A 10,884-nucleotide genomic window follows, 5' to 3' on the forward strand; every position below is an offset into this window, starting at 1 on the left:
ATTTCTATAGAAAATTTTGTCAAAATTTTATTTCTAAATATATAAAATTTTGACAAAATTTTATTTCTATAGAAAATTTTGTCAATATTTTATTTCTATAGAAAATTTTGTCAAAATTTTATTTCTATAGAAAATTTTGTCAACATTTTATTTCTATAGAAAATTTTGTCAAAATTTTACTTCTATAGAAGATTTTGTCAAAATTTTATTTCTATAGAAAATTTTGTCAAATTTGTTTTTCTATAGAAAATTTTGTCAAAATTTTATTTCTCTGGAAAATTTTGCAATTTTTGTTTAATTTTGTCAAAATTTTATTTGTATAGAAAATTTTGTAAAAATTTTTTTCTTCAGAAAATTTTGCCAAAATTTTATTTGTATAGAAAATTTTGCCAAAATTTTATTTCTTTAGAAAATATTTATCAAAATTTTATTTCTATAGAAAATTTTCTCAAGTTTGTATTTCTATAGAAAATTTTGTCAAGTTTGTATTTCTATAGAAAATTTTGTCAAAATTTTATTTCTATAGAAACTTTTCTCAATATTTTATTTCTGTAGAAAATTTTTATCAAAATTTTATTTCTATAGAAAATTTTGTCAAATTTGTATTTCTATAAAAAAAAATTGTCAAATTTGCATTTCTATAAAAAATTTTGTCAATATTTTATTTCTATAGAAAATTTTGTCAATTTTTTTTTCTATAGAAAATTTTGTCAAAATTTTATTTCTTTAGAAAAGTTTGCCAAAATTTTATTTCTATAAAAAATTTTGTCAAAATTTTAATACTATAAAAAAATTGTCAAAATTTTATTTCTATAGAAAATGTTGTAAAATTTTATTTCTATAGCAAATTTTGTCAACATTTTATTTCTATAAAAATTTTTTTCAAAATTTTATTTCTAAAGCAAATTTGTATTTCTATAGAAAATTTTGTCAATATTTTATTTCTATAGAAAATTTATTTCTATAGAAAATTTTGTCAAAATTTTACTTCTATAGAAGATTTTGTCAAAATTTTATTTCTATAGAAAATTTTGTCAAATATGTTTTTCTATAGAAAATTTTGTCAAAATTTTATTTCTCTGGAAAATTTTGCAATTTTTGTTTAATTTTGTCAAAATTTTATTTGTATAGAAAATTTTGTAAAAATTTTTTTCTTCAGAAAATTTTGCCAAAATTTTATTTGTATAGAAAATTTTGCCACAATTTTATATCTTTAGAAAATATTTATCAAAATTTTATTTCTATAGAAAATTTTGTCAAGTTTGTATTTCTATAAAAAATTTTGTCAAGTTTGTATTTCTATAGAAAATTTTGTCAACATTTTATTTCTATAGAAACTTTTCTCAAAATTTTATTTCTTTAGAAAATGTTTATCAAAATTTTATTTCTATAGAAAATTTTGTCAAATTTGTATTTCTATAAAAAATTTTGTCAAAATTTTAATACTATAAAAAAATTGTCAAAATTTTATTTCTATAGCAAATTTTGTCAACATTTTATTTCTATAAAAAATTTTGTCAAAATTTTATTTCTAAAGCAAATTTGTATTTCTATAGAAAATTTGTATTTCTATAGAAAATTTTGTCAAAATTTTATTTCTATAGAAAATTTTGTCAAAATTTTATTTCTATAGAAAATTTTGTCAAAATTTTATTTCTATAGAAAATTTTGTCAAAATTTTATTTCTATAGCAATTTTTTTTTCAACATATTATTTCTATAGAAAATTTTGCCAAAATTTAATTTCGCATTGTTGTTGTTTTTTATTGCAGCTTAAAACCATACATTGACTAAACTACAAGTGTAGCTTAACCAACAGAGGAAAAGAAAAGGTTTTAAGCTGCAATAAAAAAACAACAACAATGCTTAAAGAACAAAACCAACAATAACAAAACAAAACGAATGGAAAAAGAAGAGGAAGCACGCTCAAAATAAACCCAGCCAACTGAATTAAAATCCATGATTTGACAGTGGCAAAGGAAAAGAGATATGTTTGTTTCGAATTTATTTCGGCATAAGCCGTCTATCAATGTAAAACCTTTTTTCGGAGGGTTCAAGTGTGGTTTTTGTTGGGTTTAATAAACTGCCTGCATTTGTTCTGAGAATTGGTTGATAGTTTTGTTGCAAGTAGAGGATGCTGATGAGGAATGTGATAATTCCGAAACGTGCGTCCATCCAACCATCTTGCAGTCTATAGGACTTTGCCCAAATAAATTTGACAACCATTCTTTCCTCTGTTGGTTAAGCTACACTTGTAGTTTAGTCAATGTATGGTTTTAAGCTGCAATAAAAAACAACAACAATGCTTAAAGAACAAAACCAACAATAACAAAACAAAACGAATGAAAATGTAATTTCTTTAGAAAATTTTGTCAAAATTTTTTTCTATAGAAAATTTTATCAAAATTTTATTTCTTTAGAAAATTTTGCCAAAATTTTATTTCTATAAAAAATTTTGTCAAAATTGTAATACTATAAAAAAATTGTTAAAATTTTATTTCTATAGAAAATGTTGTAAAATTTTATTTCTATAGCAAATTTTGTCAACATTTTATTTCTATAAAAAATTTTGTCAAAATTTTATTTCTAAAGTAAATTTGTATTTCTATAGAAAATTTGTATTTCTATAGAAAATTTTGTCAAAATTTTATTTCTATAGAAAATTTTGTCAAAATTTTATTTCTATAGCAAAATTTTGTCAAAATTTTATTTCTTTAGAAAATTTTGCCAAAATTTTATTTCTATAAAAAATTTTGTCAAAATTTTAATACTATAAAACAAATTTGTCAAAATTTTATTTCTAAAGCAAATTTTGTCAAAATTACGTTTTTGTGCAATTTTTTTATAGCAATTTTTTTTTCAACATATTATTTCTATAGAAAATTTTTCCAAAATTTTATTTCTATAGAAAAGTTTGTCAAAATTTTATTTCTATAGAAAATTTTGTCAGCATTTTATTTCTACAGAAAATTTTGCCAAAATTTTATTTCTATAAAAAATTTTGTCAAAATTTTAATAGTACAAAAAAAATTTTCAAAATTTTATTTCTAAAGCAAATTTTGTCAAAATTACATTTTTGTGGAAAATTTTGTCAAATTTTATTTCCACAGAAAATTTAATCAAATTGTTATTTCTATAGAAAATTTTGTCAAAATTTTATTTCTATAGGAAACTTTGTCCAAAGTTTATTTCTGTAGAAAATTTTGTCAACATTTAATTTTTATAGAACCTATTGTTAAAATTTTATTTCTATAGAAAATTTTTACTACTTTCTTCCACTTTTATTGCTGGATAACTGTGCTAAATTGTGTGCATAAGTCGAGAACCATTATTTTTATATGAACACAGCACAAATGACACAAGAGGGCAAATGTGTTAGTGCACAAGGGAATGTTGGAGAATGCAATTGCAAAAATGAACTCTCACATTTGTATGTGTGTGTGTGTAAGTGCATGGGCAAACATTAAATATTGCTGGAGCAAATTGTAGGAAGTTGTAGGAGAAAAGTAATCTTCTTCTTCTTCTCATTGTACACTCAGATGTAATTGAATATTTATTATTTGTAAGAAGAGTACGTTTATCGTTGTATTGAGAATAAAAACTTAGAATCAATCTGTTTATCCATCTAGTCTTTGCTGTCCTTCCATCTATCGTTGCTAAGCAAGATGGAAATTGCAAAGAAGGCTTCAAAAAGCTGGCCTTAGAGTCTCATGTTGGCTGGCTTATTCCTAAGTCAGATTTCCTATTGTTGTGGGCTTTTAATTCAATTTTGTTTCCTTCGTATGCTTCGCGTATTGTAGGGACTTGGTACTCAAACGAAGTATTCAATTTGTTTCAACTCCCTTGTTTCTAAACTGGGTCAGATTCTTCACTGACATAAATAGTCTTCCAAGGCTTGTTAGTTCTCTAATAGCTTGTATTCTCCAAGTCCACTTCCAATTGTATCCTAAATTCCCTTTGATGATTGCACAAAAAAACCCTAGGAATTATATAGAAAATTAAGCTTAAAATTAAAGAAATGTTCTCGTTCATAAAAACAGAATATATCGCAATAGATGTTCAGTTTTTAATAACTGTACTGACTTCTCAAGGTATATGTTAGTTCTCATTTGCATTTATTTCAATGAACCTTAGTGTACATTCGACGATTCCTTATGCATAGCGCCCCCCTAAAAATATTCACTCTCATTGTACTTTTGATTACCAACTATTTTCCAAGCTCTTTGCACATCCTTGGGAATCCTTGTTCGTTTCATAATGAAAATAAGTTGTTGTGTGGTTTGGTATTCTTCAATTGAAAATGTGCAAATATTTTAAGAATTTTTTTCAATGGTTGTAAAATACATCTCGCACATCACCATGTTTACCCATTGGCATTCCGATTGAGGATGAGTGATAGTAAAGGACGCTAATGCAATCTACTGATGAAGTGCACTGAATATTAAATAAAGGATTGGTATAATCTACACCACTATGGGGGCAGAATAGAATATAGTTTATTGTCATGCAAATGCATATGAAATAAAAATTGGTTGTAGACTCCTTACTTAAATGCACCAAACGGTGCCGAAACGTTTAAGGAGTCAATCTAGCGCTAAGGGCGCTTAGAACTAACCCTTACAAGGAAGATTGTGAAATTTTTGTCCGATCTTCATGAACTTAGGCAAATAACATTGAATCTAAATTCAAGCCAGAGTAAGTAGGAGTGAATATGAACTAAGCCAAAGTTTTGAATTAGGTAGAAACAGAGATACATTGCGAAGGAAACAGCTCTACTTCATCGCACCGGTTCATACCTTCCTCCTGGTCATCGACATGGGCTCTGTTCATCAGTTCAGATGCAGCCATATTAGAACCGAAACCCTACAATAATATACCGGCAAAAGCCATATCCATCACCGTTCGTTGTGAGAAGATACTACAGAGGGTATTGCTGTAGAGGGTACACTACTTCAGCAGGAGTGGGTCGTCGAATTCAATTGTTCCGAGGAAGGATCATAGATTTTTATGATTTTAAAAAGAATGAAGGTGGTTATAATGTGATAGACTGGCAAGGAAAGCCATTCCTCGCGGTTTCCTACCGAACAACACACTCCGATTTACCTCTGCTGAAATTGACTAGGAAAACCATTCCTCGCTTTCGTGGTTTCCTACCGAACAACAGACCCCCATTTACCTCAGGAATGTCACCAAGAGCGCCAGAGCATACAACGAGCTGGGCCCCGACAGAAGCTTTCCTTGAAGAATCTGTGGGATACCGGGGATTAGTACCGGACCAGACTTCTCAACTTGTCTTTGAACTCACTCATTATACCCGATTGTACTACTGAGGCCAGCAGCATCGTCCAAATGGTCAGTCCTGACATTCTCTTCGAAGACATAAAAAACAGGTCTCTATCGGAATTGCTAAACATCCACCCCCTCGTTGAGATTGTATTCAATACGGACGACTATACAATCATGGTGTTTGGGGTAGTTTTTACTAACCTCTGCGATCGGTTTATTCTCTACCTTGCTGATCTTTCCACTGTGACTGTGAGAAATTTGAGAATATCTTCCACCAAATCCTCAACTTCATTTCAGGGAAAGCAAAGGTACGCAGGAATCCGAGGCGAATGCTCTAAAATACCGACAACAAACCCGGTGTTAAATTAAGCAATGTTTTTAAGGCATCGGCTGAGGCCACTGTCATTTGGGATAAGTGCATATGTATAAAAAAAATGTCCTCAATGCACTTGTCGCTAGAACTTGTCCTCAATGCACTTGTCACTAGCACTTAGGAAGCGGACATATAAACTTAGTTGATCACATATAAGTCATAGGACTTATTATTGATGACCAATTCAGCTTTGACTCCACAGACAAGCGACAGGCTGACCCCTAAGGACGCTGCTACCATAACTGTGGTAGGATGTTTCAGCAGTACTTCCTTGGATCATACTTCTATTAAACTATGATGAAGACGTTCTCCCGGTGCGGAGACAGTTATGTCTTCTCACCAAAGCAGTATCTTCTGGGTTATTATTGCAGTAGCATTCCATATTTTTAGAATATACCCGGAATCGGACAGTATAGGATCACTATCTAGATTTCTTACCTAAAACATCTAGATCAGGCTGAATGTCAGACATGTCTAAAAAATAGTCACAAGGCTGCTTTAGCTAAAACGCTAAACAACTAAAAATTTAATGCTACTCTCGAGCACCAACCATAGTTCCAAGCACAAACCACAGCATACCAGATGAGTTGGTCCACCTAGGTAAGGTATAGTGGCAGACCGATATTTCAGTGAAAATGTTTGGGGTTCAACTAAGATCAGAAAACTGCATTTGTCTCAGTCCCTAATTATAGAGAGTTAATGCCAGAGCAGCTGACGTATGCTCCATCCAAGGGTTACATCGGGAGCCATCATGGTGCAATCGCACCCATAGGTCGTAGTTTCAATCTCATTTTCAACATATAAAGGGTGATTCTTTTGAGGTTAGGATTTTCATGCATTAGTATTTGACAGATCACGTGGGATTTCAGACATGGTGTCAAAGAGAAAGATGCTCAGTATGCTTTGACATTTCATCATGAATAGACTTACGATCTGCCACAACGTCGAATTTTCAGTGAATGGGCCCTAGAAAAGTTGGCAGAAAATCCGCTTTTTTATCGACAAATTTTGTTCAGCGATGAGGCTCATTTCTGGTTGAATGGCTACGTAAATAAGCAAAATTGCCGCATTTGGAGTGAAGAGCAACCAGAAGCCGTTCAAGAACTGCCCATGCGTCCCGAAAAATGCACTGTTTGGTGTGGTTTGTACGCTGGTGGAATCATTGGACCGTATTTTTTCAAAGATGCTGTTGGACGCAACGTTACGGTGAATGGCGATCGCTATCGTTCGATGCTAACAAACTTTTTGTTGCCAAAAATGGAAGAACTGAACTTGGTTGACATGTGGTTTCAACAAGATGGCGCTACATGCCACACAGCTCGCGATTCTATGGCCATTTTGAGGGAAAACTTCGGAGAACAATTCATCTCAAGAAATGGACCGGTAAGTTGGCCACCAAGATCATGCGATTTGACGCCTTTAGACTATTTTTTGTGGGGCTACGTCAAGTCTAAAGTCTACAGAAATAAGCCAGCAACTATTTCAGCTTTGGAAGACAACATTTCCGAAGAAATTCGGGCTATTCCGGCCGAAATGCTCGAAAAAGTTGTCCAAAATTGGACTTTCCGAATGGACCACCTAAGACGCAGCCGCGGTCAACATTTAAATGAAATTATCTTTAAAAAGTAAATGTCATGGACCAATCTAACGTTTCAAATAAAGAACCGATGAGATTTTGCAAATTTTATGCGTTTTTTTTTAAAAAAAAGTTATCAAGCTCTTAACAAATCACCCTTTACAACATAAACTTTTTCTGTGGTGAAGAGCGAAGGTCTCAATATCGGAACCGTAGACCCGATGGTCTCAATATGGAAACTAAGTATTGAAACCATAGATCTGAAAACTGAAGGCTCAAAAATGGAAAACATATACCTGATGGTCGACCTCAGAAAGGATAGTAAGCGTGCAGATATCAGTATAGGAACTCTAGACTCGCCCGAATGTCGCATATGGAAATTGTAGACCCGAAGGTCGTTGTACGAGAACTGTTGAACCGAAAGTCTCAGTGTGGAATCTGGAAACTGGTACATTCGTTGAGATGTATGTGATATGTAGGAGTGGGCAGTATGGGAACCGTACGCCCGAAAATCTCAGATTGAGAAACGTAAGTCCGAATATCTCAGTATAGTCGGCCGGGAGATGGCAGCAAAGCAAAAAAATAAATTTTAAAGTAAATTTTTTAATTAAAAAATAAATTTTAAAGTAAAGATCTCAGTATGGGAACGGTACGTCTGAAGATATAAGTAGAAGTCGTATGGGATCTGTTAACCCGAAGGTCTCAATGTCGGAACCGGTCTCAGTGTGAAAACTATACTGGTCCAATTAACAGGTTGGCTGATAAGTCCCCGGTCTGACACATAAATGGCGTCGCTAGTATTAAATGCATATTATTTTTATATAGTACCAACCTTCAAATGATTCGTGTCAAAATTTGACATCTGTAAGTCAATTAGTTTGTGAGATAGAGCGTCTTTTGTGAAGCAACTTTTGTTATTGTGAAAAAAAACGGAAAAAAAGGAATTTCGTGTTTTCATAAAATATTGTTTTCTGAAGGGAAAAAATACGGTGGAAGCAAAAACTTGGCTTGATAATGAGTTTACGGACTCTGCCCCAGGGAAATCTACAATAATTGATTGGTATGCAAAATTCAAGCGTGGTGAAATGAGCACGGAGGACGGTGAACGCCCGAAAGAGGTGGTCACCGACGAAAACATCAAAAAAATCCACAAAATGATTTTGAATGACCGTAAAATAAAGTTGATCGGGATAGCAGAGGCCTTAAAGATATCAAAGGAGTGTGCTGGTCATATCATTCATCAATATTTGGATATGCGGAAGCTGTGTGCAAAATGGGTGCCGCGCGAACTCACATTTGACCAAAAACATAAACATGTTGATGATTCTGAGCGGTGTTTGCAGCTTTTAACTCGTAATACACCCGAGTTTTTCCATCGATATGTGACAATGGATGAAACATGGCTCCATCACTACACTCCTGAGTTCAATCGACAGCCGGCTAAGTGGACAGCGACCGGTGAACCGTCTCCGAATCGTGGAAAGACTCAAAAGTCCGCTGGCAAAGTAATGGCCTCTGTTTTTTGCGATGCGCATGGAATAATTTTTATCGATTATCTCGAGAAGGGAAAAACCATCAACAGTGACTATTATATGGCGTTATTGGAGCGTTTGAAGGTCGAAATCGCGGCAAACCGGCCCCATATGAAGAAGAAAAAAGTGTTGTTCCACCAAGACAACGCACCGTGCTACAAGTCATTGAGCACGATGGCAAAAATTCATGAATTAGGCATCGAATTGCTTCCCCACCCACCGTATTCTCCAGATCTGGCCCCAGCGACTTTTTCTTGTTCTCAGACCTCAAAAGGATGCTCGCAGGGAAAAAATTTGGCTGCGATGAAGAGGTGATCGCCGAAACTGAGACCTATTTTTAGGCAAAAACCGAAGGAGTACTACCAAAATGGTATCAAAAAATTGGAAGGTCGTTATAATCGTTGTATCGCTCTTGAAGGGAACTAAAATGTGTATTTGTTTGTTAGACCGTGGAGCTTATCAGCCAACCTGTTATGGGAACCATAGACCTGACGGTCGCAGTATGACCTCAGAACTGATACAGTAAAGGGTGATACGGTCAAAATTTGGTCAAGGGAAAACGCGTATACATCGGTGAAATCGTTTATTTAAAAAATCAAATTAAATTTCTTTTTCAAGTTCAATTAGTATAAAATTCAGGAAAAATATTCAGTTAGGCTTTCGCTTTTCCAAATCCGAATTGCCGGGCCTCACGCTTGACACCTGCCATCAGATTTTGTACAGCCACCTTGTCCACCTTCTTCGCCGCAGAAAGCCAGTTTGCCTTGAACTGCTGCTCGTCCTTAGCAGTTTTTTGGTCTTCTTTAGGTTCCGCTTGACCATAGCCCAGTATTTCTCAATTGGGCGGAGCTCTGGCGTGTTGGGAGGGTTCTTGTCCTTGGGAACCACCTGCACGTTGTTGGCGGCGTACCACTCCATGGCCTTTTTACCGTAATGGCAAGATGCCAAATCCGGGCAAAACAGTACGGAACAACCGTGTTTCTTCAGGAAAGGCAGCAGACGTTTATTCAAACACTCTTTCACGTAAATTTCTTGGTTGACAGTCCCGGAAGCTATGAAAATGCTGCTTTTCAAGCCACAGGTACAGATGGCTTACCAAACCAGATATTTCTTTGCGAACTTTGACAGTTTTATGTGCTTGAAAATATCTGCTACCTTTCCCCTACCTTTTGCCGTATAAAACTCCTGTCCCGGAAGCTGCTTGTAGTCGGCTTTGACGTAGGTTTCGTCGTCCATTACCACGCAGTCAAACTTCGTCAGCATCGTCGTGTACAGCCTCCGGGATCGCGCTTTGGCCGTCGTGTTTTGTTTATCATCGCGATTTGGAGTCACTACCTTCTTGTAAGTCGATAGTCCGGCTTGTTTTTTGGCTCGATGCACGGTTGTAGACGATACACCCAGGTTATTTGCGGCATCTCGGAGAGAGAGGTTATGGTTTTGCTTGAAACAACCGGCAACTCTCTTTGTCGTCTCAGCGGCTTCCGGTTTTCGATTTTCCCCCGATCCAGACTTCCTGGCTGTCGACAAACGTTCCCCAAACACTTTAATTACATTTGTAACTGTTGATTTGGCAACTTTTAGCGATTTTGCAAGCTTTGCGTGCGATTTTCGCGATGCGCGAGCAAAATTTTGATACGCTGCTCTTCTTGCTTGGACGGCATTTTGACAACTGAAGAGTGAATTCTAAAATCAAAATAGGAGCAACATTCTACACACACACACCTTCAAAATGAGAGGTGTTCAGGTTTTTTAAATTCAAAATTGAAAGAAATACGTCAAGTTTATATTGACCAAATTTTATTGGTATTGGTCTATGTATGGAAACCATAGCCTTGATGTGCGCAGTATGTTATACAGACAGACAGAACAGATACAGTAAGTCTGAAGGTGTCAGTACGGAATATTTGGCCCAAATATCTCAGTATGGGAACTGTAAATTCGAAGATCACTCCATTGAAACATCGCATAATAGGAATTGTAGACTCGAAGGTCGTTGTACGGGAACTGTTGACCCGAAGGTCTCAGGATGAGATCTGAAGTAGTGAAGGTCTGTGTATCGAATCTGTTGGAAAATGTAGTAGGGAAGGTTGATGTATTGAAACCGTAGACTTCAAGGTC

Source organism: Haematobia irritans, chromosome 1 (genome assembly GCF_050003625.1).
Source record: "Haematobia irritans isolate KBUSLIRL chromosome 1, ASM5000362v1, whole genome shotgun sequence".
Taxonomy (NCBI): Eukaryota; Metazoa; Arthropoda; class Insecta; order Diptera; family Muscidae; genus Haematobia; species Haematobia irritans.